The sequence below is a fragment of the Lygodium microphyllum genome, chromosome 18 (genome assembly GCF_053477565.2).
Source record: "Lygodium microphyllum isolate KBCC chromosome 18, Lygodium_microphyllum_v1.1.10, whole genome shotgun sequence".
Classification (NCBI taxonomy): Eukaryota; Viridiplantae; Streptophyta; class Polypodiopsida; order Schizaeales; family Lygodiaceae; genus Lygodium; species Lygodium microphyllum.
This window is the reverse complement of record NC_141152.1, coordinates 120594382-120606378: the sequence shown is the minus strand read 5'-3', so window position 1 is coordinate 120606378 and position 11997 is coordinate 120594382.

The following is an 11997-nucleotide window of genomic DNA, read 5'->3' as shown; positions in this document are numbered from 1 at the left end:
ATTTCCTGCAACAAATTCCCAATATCCTTTTCCCATAAGGAAATTCGTCATTCTAAACTTCCATGCTTGGAAGTTGTTCTTGTCAAGCTTTTCAGTTACAATCTGTGAAAGAGAATCAGACGCCATTACAGAATACTGCAAAAAATTCTGTCACTGTAGAGAACACAGCTTCAACCTCACAAGGGCAAATAGGATCGCCTCAAATCAAAAAAATAGGCGTGCAGAAAACTTCCTCCTCCAAAACAGGCCCCGAAATGGCCTCAAATCAAAAAAATAGGATCGCCGCGAAGGGCGTCACAACCTGAGACAATGCATTCTTGCAATTTCCGGCTGTGCTACCTGCAAAGATCTGCTCCCAAAACAGAAAATGAAAGCAACACTGCTCCTCTTACCAGAACACCGCGAGCTTGGCTTGCTTTCTTGAGCTCCTTACCACAAACAAGGCTCTGATACCATGTCAAGATTGTGGGAGAGAAGGAAGGAGTCTCACTTGTAGCTTTCTTGCTTGCACAATGGGGGAATACACATAAAGGTGGAGGCTGAAAATAGTTTTCCTCTTCTTAGTTGTGTAAGCCAAAAAGAAGTCTCATACAAAGAAATAGAAGAACCCTATATATGGGTCTCAAACGAAAGACAACTAACTAAGGTGGCATACTAACTAAGCCACGAACTAGAGTAGATAAGGATAGCTGTCATCTAGCTATTATTCATGGGCGGTGTACCAACCGCATCTGCAACTAACAAGTCGGTGACATAAATGCATAACGGTCACATTGGCATATCACAAGTGGAGCTCGATATCTCAACAGACCTCGTCTGCTTGAAGCTGAAGCATCCGATCACCCTAAAGTAGATCTAGCAGAGCGGCCTGACAAAGACCGAGACAGCTCTTGGTTTGCCATGTCTCTGAATATTGCGATCTGGACTGGAGACATGCACGTGAAGATATCCTGTAACTCCTCATTGCTCATCCCTCGACTCATCCTGAAAATGTCACGTGCACAGATAAAAAATGATGTTAGAATAATCAATTTAAATCATACAAAGAACATTAATATAAATCGTAAAAAAAAGATCTCACTTAAAATGCATATCTTATGTACCCTTATAAGCGATTGGTCAACGAATTGAGTAAGTGGATGCTTCAAGTATGAAGTATCTTATGGTTCCATGTCAATCTCTTGACACAACTCCACATTCACTAGAAGGTCGATAGATATGTCACCACAAATGGATGAGTCCACCTCATTTTTAAAGAATTCTTGGACTCCTGTATTTCCATCATTGTTAGCCGATGCTAGCTCCAAGCTTTCGGTGGCCTCCACCCCTTGCAATATCGAATCCTCTATTTCCATATTGTCTTTATCTATGCTCAGAACATTACTTTGATCATATACTCTTGCACTTCGGGGAGTTGAAGGTATAACATACCACCATTGAGGTTGAAGGTATAACATACCACCATTGAGGTTGTCGGGGGTTTAGATAGAAGATTACTTATTCACAAACACGTATAAGAGAGTTTAAACTATTGTGACATGTATCATGTCGTAATACAATTAACAAACAAATGAGTCCATGCACCTGTTCACAATGGGCCGGCAACACAAAGGTGTCGCGCAAATCCGTCCATTTTTTTTTAAATCTTTTTCGAGAAATCCAGATGGATCTCGTCGAACTATTGCTCCAGCTCCTCCAGGTACCACTTTGAACCACTGCACATCGAATAGTATCATGGAGAAGCTACGGTAATCCACCGTAACAATACTTTGCAAGTTTCCAAAATACTCCATCTCATCTATAACCGTGTTTGGATCCATTGCTCGTCGCGGACTCTCTTGCTCAAACCTTGCCATGATACCACAGTCCATTGTGGAGCGCATTTTGTCAATACGCTCCACTCGAAAATGCCGTCTGCGCGACCAGCTGCACTATATATTTTGTACTGTACATTGAAACACTCAAATTAGATGTCGCATATAAAATATAGATATGACAAATCCTAAACACCTCATCACCTTTGGACTATATCCCCTATAGAATTCCCACTCCTCCATTGAGACCTCTGTCTCTTCACGAGACGCTTCGATCAAAGCTCCATGCAACCATCGCGTTGATATGAACTGCGGCATCTCCTCCATGCCCTCGGGATATTGAATCAGTCGATGACGCATACTACATTGGAATTTATATCGCGCTTCCTTTCGATCTTGCCTAGTGATCTGATACTTGGTGAGCCACATCTCCATAAAGGCATGGTGCAACATACAAAAGCGATTCACCTTCTCCTCCATTGTAGCATCCATTCTTTTTTCTACCCCATTTCCAACCACCACATCTCGAGTCAGTCTATCATCATCCTTCAGCGACCATAGCATTTTGTTCTCTGGATCCACCGTTGGTAGCCATTGTGAAATATGCACTAGCGCCTTAGACACCAACCAAACTTCAGTCATGCTACCTTCTGGCGGAGCTCGTTGTCGCACAAAGCCTTTCAAGATTTTCATGAAGCTCTCCAAGAAGAACATCCATCGCATATGGACAGGTCCAACAATTTCCACTTCATCTACAAGATGCACAAGAAGGTGGATTTGTATCATGAGCATGCTCGTGGGTAGGTATTTCTCAAAGAGACAGACCGTCTCCACTGCTCCCCGCCTCGCAGATTCAATAGAGGACGTCTTAATCTCCTTTTGTGAGAACCATTGCACCAAAATCGAAAACCTGTAAATGGGCCCACGTATTTCTGGAGTAAGACATCCTGCGATCGCAATCAGTATTACAAACTGCCACAAATGAGAAAGCATTATGAATAATGGCTACACTCCAAATAGCAAAATGCGCACGCCAATTACAATCCATTCGTAGTACAAACTTGACATATCTTATGCCAGTCATGGGATTTTAGCCCTAATAATTGGTCGTCTTTAAAAAATGCAGACTTGAGAGAACGCATCATACCCGTCGAAGTGCGGATAGACTTGACTACTTGCTTCACAATGTACTCTTCTTTAGTGGACAAAACCCAAGGAGTGTGAGGTAGCTGCACGCGACCATCAGCACTCGATTGCGGCCAAAGTGCCTCCATCTTACCTACCTCCTTCAAATCCATTCGTACCCCTATAGTGTCTCTCTTTCATGTGATGTGCTTCCATAGCAAGGTGTCCACATTCTTGAAAATATGCATGGGATCCAAAAAGTGGTTGACCTGTAAGTGGGTCGAATATAGCAACTCGTAGAAAACTGAGAACCGCTGCATTCCATTTGGATGTGACTCCGCGTGGACCATTTTCAGCTTGTACCAGCTTGCGACGTTCATACGTGTTGGAAGTCGTCCAAGTAAAACCTTCCCTGAGTTCATGATCCTCTGGCAAGAAAGCGGCATGTCCTTGATATACCATCTTCTTCATGGTTCGTAACCTTTGGGAGTCTAACTGTGGCCCGCACAATGGATATGCATGATAACCTGAGGTAACCAAACCTATTCCAACACCACGACCTAGTGAATACAAGCTTAAATGAGATAAAATATAGATATTACCAACGAGAACGGAGGCCTATTCACTTGAGCACTCTCCGAATCCCAAAAAGTCATGCATCGTCCACATGAGAATGGCTTGAATATTGGCAGACTGTCGACCATCGTGCTTGCTCATATCTTGCACAGTGACCCCCTCCTCCCACAAAATCTTAAGCTCATCGACTAATGGAAGAAGATACACGTCCATATTTTTGACTTTGTAGCGGCCGGGGACGAGTAAGCTAAGGATGAGATGTCATTTCTTCGTAGAAAGCCATGGAGGGATATTGTAGTTGACAAGGACTAGAGGCCACACACTGTAAGAAGTTGAGTGCAGACCGAATGGATTCATGTCATCCATTGCAAGACTGAGCCGAAGATTCCTTGGCTCTCGAGCAAAGCCTGGGAAGGTAGAGTCAATGTGACTCCATGATCGTGAATCCGTTGATATTCATTGAACTCCATCCATGGACCTATTTTGCGCATGCCACGTTGTCAAGCTCGCCATGCCGAATGTATGAAACATGTGGTTTATGCCCTTGCAAGTCTTGTCGATACATGTGAGCACCACACTTTGGACATGTCTCCATAGTCTCATATTCTCCTCGAAACAGTATGCAATCGTTGATACATGCATGGATGTTGTTGTAGTCCATGCCAAGCTTTCGTAAAACATGTCATGCATCATCACGAGACTCATGCATGGTATTTGTGCGTGGTAATATCTGATATTTTAATAACCTAAAAAAATCATAAATACCTTGAAAAAGCGTAAATATTTTTAATAATAGTGCCAACAAAAAAATCAACAAAACGTATGTACAAGGTACCTGAACAACTCAGTTACACTCGCATCGCTCCACCCGTATTTTGCTTGCACACTTAAGAGTGCAAGCAGTGTCTTCAGGCGAGATACTCGGCACCCATCATATAATGGTATGGATACTTCCTCTCTAAGAGGATCAGAAGTCTCGACATCCATGGGAATCAATGCATCGATCATTGCCTCCATCTTAGGCTCCAAGATTGTACGTAGGTCTAGAAGGTTGCTTGTCTCCTCTGGCATTGAAGGTATAGATTGGCCTTACAAGTGGTGGATTGGCTCATGCACTCCATCCATCACACGCTCACAAACTCTTCTAATTGGCCGCAAAGGGTGTACTCCTCCTTGGGACGAGATATCACCTCCCTGGATAGAAAATTTACCAGCCAGACCTAATCTTATTGTATATGGTATTCAATTAGCTTGTGAGTACAATGCATGATTGATATTAACTTTTCTTACCGTTTGCTGAAAATTCGCAATCTCCTGATCAATGATCTCAGATTGAAACTCACCAAATCGTCGTACGTGTTCTATAGTCAATCGGCGTTTTCGTCTAATTGCTAGCTTGCATTGAGAGCAAGGACATGGAATACGCTAATTAAGATACGCCTCGCGATCTTGAACAACAGGACCTTCATCGTTTTCCATTTTGTCTACGTTACGACAAACAATTTGTTGTTATTGTCATTCTTTCTTTTTCTTAAATTGTTATCCTCTCCTTCCATCTTTCTCTTTTTTTTTTCTTTCTTAAATTGTTATCCTCTCCTTCCATCTCTCTCTCTTTTTCTATGTTACGACTACGACCACGACCACGACCACGACCACTACGATGACTACGACCACGACTATGACTACGACTACGACCATGATCATGACCACGACGATTACGACCACGACCATGACCACAACTACGACAACCATGACCACGACCAGGACTACCACGACCACGACCACGACCACGACCACGACTACGACTACGACTATGAATACGACTACGACTACAACTATGACTACGACTACGACGACGATGATGACTACTACTACTACGACCATGACTAGGACTACGACCATGACCACGACTATGACTATGACCACGGCCACGACCACGACCACCACTAAGATTACGATGACCACAACCAGGATCCATGACCACGACCACGACTACGATGTCCACGATCACGACTACGACCATGACCATGGCTACGACCACGACTACCACGACCATGACTACGACTACGAATATGACTACGACTATGACCACGACCACGACCACGACCACGACCATGACTATTACTATGACTACGATGACCACGACCACGACTAAGACCACGACCACGACTACGACCATGACCACGACCATGATCACGACCACGACCACGACCACGACCACCACGACCATGACTATGGGTAGGTTGCACTCACTAAGAATAGGATTGGTGATTCACCTCATCTTCTCTCCATCATCAATCGAATTCTCCTTTACCATTTAAAACTCACCCATCTTCTCTCCACACTATTGCACACTACAATCTCTATGAGGGCATGAGATTGGGATCTCCACAGATACCAAAGCATGATCTCTAGCTTGATGGTTTCATATATACTACTACTACTCATGGAATAAACCTTAAAATAGTTATTATGCTCAAATATATGCTTGTTAGAGCATAAATTTGTCCCTAAGACTATTCTAAGGAAGAAAGAGGGTTAATGATAAAAGAGTGTCCTTCCTTGCAAGTGATTTTATATTATATTTATTAATTAAAATTAATAGTTGAAGATGAGTTTCCTAAGAGATCTTGTGGTGATGTTGTTTTAGTTTTGCGAAGCATATGTATGATGTTATTTTAGTTTTTTGTATTTGTATTTTTAAGAAGAGATTGATTTTTATGGAATATCCAAAGTTATTTTTGGATTTACGTTATGAAAAATGAATGTTTTTCATACTGATAGGCTGATTGCCTTTGTTGTATATTTGCATGGTGGAGGCTAGGACAAATCCCATGTATGAGAGGTCTCTTTGCAAGAAGAACATTATGCTAGGAGGCATAAGTATGCTAGGGCTCTCTAGCCATATATCCCTTAGGTTTGTTGAGGATCAGCCTAACCCCTATGAGCCTAGGATGAGGTTTTTGTAAGGTCCTATTTACTTTTCTCTCTTTCTCTCCCTCTCTCATTTCCTCTCCCTCCCTCACCTTGACCCTCTCTTTCTCACTTTCCCTATTCGGTTTAATGATTTTTCTCTCATTTTCTCTCTCCTCTCCGTCTCTCATTTATTTTTCTCTCTCCTCTCCCTCTCCCATTTTCCTTTCTCTCTTTCTCTCCCTCTCTCATTTCCTCTCCCTCTCTTACCTTGACCCTCTCTTTCTCTCTTTCTCTATTAGGTTTAATGATTTTTCTCTCTTTTTCTCTCTCCTCTCTCTCTCTCTCATTTAGTTTTCTCTCTCCTCCCCCTCTCTCATTTTCTTTTCTCTCTTCCTCTCCCTCTCTCATTTCCTCTCCCTCCCTCACCCTCACCCTCACCCGCACCCTCTCTTTCTCTCTTTTTCTATTATGTTTAACATCTTTTCTCTCTTTTTCTCTCTCCTCTGATTCTCTCATTTTTTTCTCTCTCCTCTCCCTCTCTCATTTCCTTTTGCTCTCTTCCTCTCCTTCTCTCATTTCTTCTCCCTCCCTCTCCCTCTCTCATTTCCTTATTATGTTTTCATCTCCCCCCCCCTCTCCCTTTCCCTCTCCCTCTCCCATCCTCTCTCATTTTCTCTCCCTCTCCCTCTCTCATTTCCTCTCCCTCCCTCTCCCTCCCCCTCTCTTTCTCTCTCCCTCCCTCTTCCTTTCCCATTTCCTCCCCCTCCCCCTCTCCCTCCCTCTCTTTCTCTCTCTCTCCCTCCCTCTCCCTCTCTCATTTCCTCCCCCTCCCTCTCCCTCTCCTTCTCTCTCATTTCATCTCCCTCTCTCAATATACACAAATTATACAAAAAAATAAGAGAGAGAGAATGCACTTTCCCTCCCTCTCATTCTCTCATTTCATCCCCTTCCCTCTTCCATTTCGTCCCTCTCCCTCTCCCTCTTTCTCCCTCTCCCTCCCTCTCCCTCTCTCATTTCCTCCCTCTCCCTCTCCCTCTCCCTCTCTTTCTCTCTCTCTCTCTCCCTCCCCCTCCCTCTTCCATTTCCTCCCTCCCCCTCTCTCTCTCCATCTCCCTCTCTTTCTCTCTTATTTTCTCTCCCTCTCTCAATATACACAAATTATATAAAAAAAAGTAAAAGAGAGAGAGAATGCACTCTCCCTCCCTCTCCCTCTCTCATTTCCTCCCCCTCCCTCTCCCTCTCTTTCTCTTTCTCTCCCTCCCTCTCCCTCTCCCTCTCTTTCTCTTTCTCTTTCTCTTTCTCTCCCTCCCTCTCCCTCTCATTTCCTCCCCCTTCCTCTACCTCTCTCTCTCTTTCTCTCTCTCATTTCCTCTCCCTCTCTCAATATACACAAATTAAACCCTAAATAAGTAAAAGAGAGAGAGAATGGACTCACCGTAAAAATTTGAAGGAGGGTTTGGCGGCTTCTCTTCGCGACGGCGGCTCCTCCTCTCCTTCGCAAACGATGATGACAGCGGCGGCGGTGAGAAGCCTTCTTCCTCTCCCTCTCTCACCCTCTATGCAAAATGGTCACTCTCTCTCTCTCTCTCGCTCTCGCTCTCCCTCTCGAAAGCTTTCACGAATGCGCGAAATGAAACGCACTTGGGTTTCAGCCCGCTTTTTTTTCTCTGTGGGGTGTCGCTATTTGCATCGCTATTAATAGCAACGCCGTTATTTTGTGTCGCTAATCGATGTCGCTATGGCCTAGTTTCCTTGTAGTGTACTACTACTACTACCACAACCACGACCACGACCACGACCACCACTATCACTACCACTACCAATACCACTACAACTACCACTGTAATAAACAAGAAAACAAGAAAAAAAAATAGCAACAACAACAACAACTACTACTAGTACTACTATAATAAACAAGAAAAGAAGAAAAAACTACTACTACTACTACTACAACAACAAACAAGAAAACAACAACCTTTCCCTCCCTCTCCCTCTCCCTCTCCTTTCTCTCTTTCCCTATTATGTTTAATGTTTTTTCTCTTATCTCCTCTCCCTCTCTCATTTCCTTTTCTCTCTTCCTCTCCCTCTCTTATTTCCTCTCCCTCCCTCTCCCTCTCCCTCTCTTTCTCTCTTTCCCTATTATGTTTAATGTTTTTTCTCTCTCCTCTCCCTCTCTCATTTCCTTTTCTCTCTTCCTCTCCCTCTCTCATTCCCTCTCTCATTTCCTTTTCTCTCTTCCTCTCCCTCTCTCATTTCCTTTACCTCTCTCATTTTCTCTTCCTCCCTCTCCCTCTCCCTCTCTTTCTCTCTTTCCCTATTATGTTTAATGTTTTCTCTCTCATTTCCTCTCCCTCCCTCTCCCTCTTCCTCTCTTTCTCTCTTTCCCTATTATGTTTAATGTTTTTTGTCTTATCTTCTCTCCCTCTCTCATTTCATTTTCTCTCTTCCTCTCCCTATCTCATTTCCTCTCCCTCCCTCACCCTCCCCTCTCTTTCTCTCTTTCTCTATTCTGTTTAATGTTTTTTCTCTCTCCTCTCCCTCTCTCAGTTCCTTCTCTCTTCCTCTCCCTCCCTCTCCCTCTCCCTCTCCCTCTCTTTCCCTATTATGTTTAATGTTTTTTCCTTCCTCTCCCTCTCTCATTTCCTCTCCTTGTCTCACCCTCTCCCTCTCTTTCTCTCTTTTGCTATTATGTTTAATATTTTTTCTCTATTCCTCTCCCTCTCTCTTTCCCTATTATGTTTAATGTTTCCCTCTCTCTCCCTCTTCCTCTCCCTCTCTCATTTCCGCTCCCTCCCTCACTCTCACCCTCTCTTTCTCTCTTTCCCTATTATATTTAATGTTTTTTATCTTATCTCCTCTTCCTCTCTCATTTACTTTACTCTCTCTTCCTCTCCCTCTCTCATTTCCTCTCCCTCCCTCACCCTCTCCCTCTCTTTCTCTCTTTTCCTATTATGTTTAATGTTTTTTCCCTCTCTCTCTCTCTCTCTCTTCTATCCCTCCCTCTCCCTCTCTGTTTCCCTATTATGTTTAATGTTTCTATCTCTTTCCTCTCCCTCTCGAGCTCCCTCTTCCTCTCCCTCTCTTTCTCTCTTTCCCTATTAGGTTTAATGTTTTTTCTCTCTTCCTCTCCCTCTGTCATTTCCTCTCCCTCCCTCTCCCTCTCTTTCTCCCTTTCCCTATTATGTTTAATGTTTTTTCTCTCTTCCTCTCCCTCTCTCATTTCCTTTTCTCTCTTCCTCTCCCTCTCTCATTTCCTCTCCCTCCCTCTCCCTTTCCCTCTCCCTCTCTTTCCCTATTATGTTTAATGTTTTTCTCTCTTTCCTCTCCCTCTTCCTCTCCCTCCATCTCTCATTTTCTCTCCCTCCCTCTCCCTCTCCCTCTCTTGTTTAATGTTTTTCTCTCTTTCCTCTCCCTCTTCCTCTCCCTTCATCTCTCATTTCCTCTCCCTCTCCCTCCCTCTCCCTCTCCCTCTCTTTTCCTCTCATTTCCTCTCCCTCTTTCAATACACATGAATTTTAACAAAAAAAAGTAAAAGAGAAAGAGAAAACACAAAAGCAAAGTAATAAGGAACAATGCACGCATCGTAAAGGCTTGAAGAAGGGTTGGGGGTCTCCTCTTCACGACGGCGGCTCCTCTTCGCCCTTTGTACACCTCCTCCTCTTCTTTGCAAACGGTGGTGGCGGCTGTGAGAAGCTTTCTTTCTCCCTCTTTCTCTCTTTCTCTCCCTCTCCCTCTCAAATGCAAGATGTTCGCTCTCCCTTTCGCTCTATCTTTCGTGTATGCGCGCAAAATAACGCACTCGGGTTTCGGCCCGCATTTTTTTCTTATGAGTACCGTCGCTATTTGCGTCGTTATTAGCGTCGCATTTGGGATGCTAATAATGACGCAAATAGCAATGCCACTATTTTGCGTCGGAAATTGTCATCGCTATACCTCCATATCCTTGTTGTGGCTTGTACCAGTTCCACCAATCTAACAACTCATGATGGAGTACTACTAAGTGCTAGAGCAGTAGAATACCAAAGTAGAGGAGTGGATTCAAGTGCTCCAATAGGTGGTATTAGACCTAAGCCAAGATTGGAAGGCAGAATCCAACCTTATTTGGTAGCACATTCCAAAGAATAGAGGGTCAGAGTAGCCCAAGATATGAAGAAGGTTGGCATTCCCAATTTGGTCCAAGATTCAATAGACCCACTCCCTGCCCTAAAGAATCATGGAAGTGCACACCCACATAGACTAATGCCGGATTCAAGAAGGAACCATGTCTAAATTAGGAAGAGGAATCCCCAAATCTTGATGATCCAGGCAAGGATGAGGGAGATGGTGATGCTAACCCTGATGAACCACTCTCTCAAGATCCCTCTACTCCCACCTCCAACATCATGAAGTTATCCAGTATTACCCAACTTTGGGCCCACCTAAGCCCTCTCCCATAAGCGATGGTACCAGTTCCATGTCCTTCTATATGCCACGTTGATGCATAAACTCGAATTTGTAGTATACATCTAGATTACCTTCCAACATGACTAGACATAGCAACAAATTTGGCTTGAAGCCATCTACTTGGAGAACCTAGTGGCGGAAGATCTCATCTATCACAACATCCTATAGCCTCCCCTCTAGACTCACATCTATCTCCCACCTCGGTAGCACTCCGTATCTAACCTCCACCAAAATCCCAACCCACCTTATCTCTTAATGCCTTCCATCCCACCCTCCACCCTTATTGCCCCACCTCTATTTCTAGATCACATCCAAGAGAAGCTACACCTCACATAGAGGATGAAGGAAACATCAACAAGTAAATTTGTGGGTTTGAGTGCACCATGTATGCCAATGTTAAAGGAGGCAATAGGTTTCTTTAAAGTTACGAGTTGCTATTGGTGCATTAATGAGTTGACAGGTGCAAGAACAATGAACACCATATGGCACAACACATGGGTAGAGAGAACATCGTAGCAAGTAGTGGGCTATAATAAGTTAGGGAGTGAACTAGTCAAGGGGGGTATAGTCTAAGAGTTCAAGGATCAAGTATCCAAAGGAAATTAGGCAAAGGGCTCTCATGCTCTATTATCACACCCTTCCCGAGTCCCTTCATTAGTCCCTTTGATTGGCATTCTAAGTGCTTCCTACCAACAAAGCTAGTCTTGTTTTGTCCAAAGTCTCAGCATTTGGTAGTAGTGCTACCATCATCTTGTATCTTGTAGTTGTCTTGTATTCATGATGGTTGTATGATCCTGCACTAGTAGATCCCTAGGTTATGTCACTATCACTTTCTATCTCTACGCAAATAGTTGTATTGTTCTTCCATATAGTAATATATTCTGGGTTGATCTTTTGAGTACACTTTGGTATCTGATCTCATTATTGTGACTATGCCTAGCTTTGAAACTTGGACACAGACTATAGAGTATAATGTTAATGTCCACCTTTTTTGATTCTAAGTATTAGCACACTCTTTTCTATGGCAGTAGTGTTGGGGCCTCATTACAATGCTAAACACTATGCAAATGAGGTATGGTAGTTTTAGTACCTCATCAATAAGGTATGACTCATGTTTCTCTTA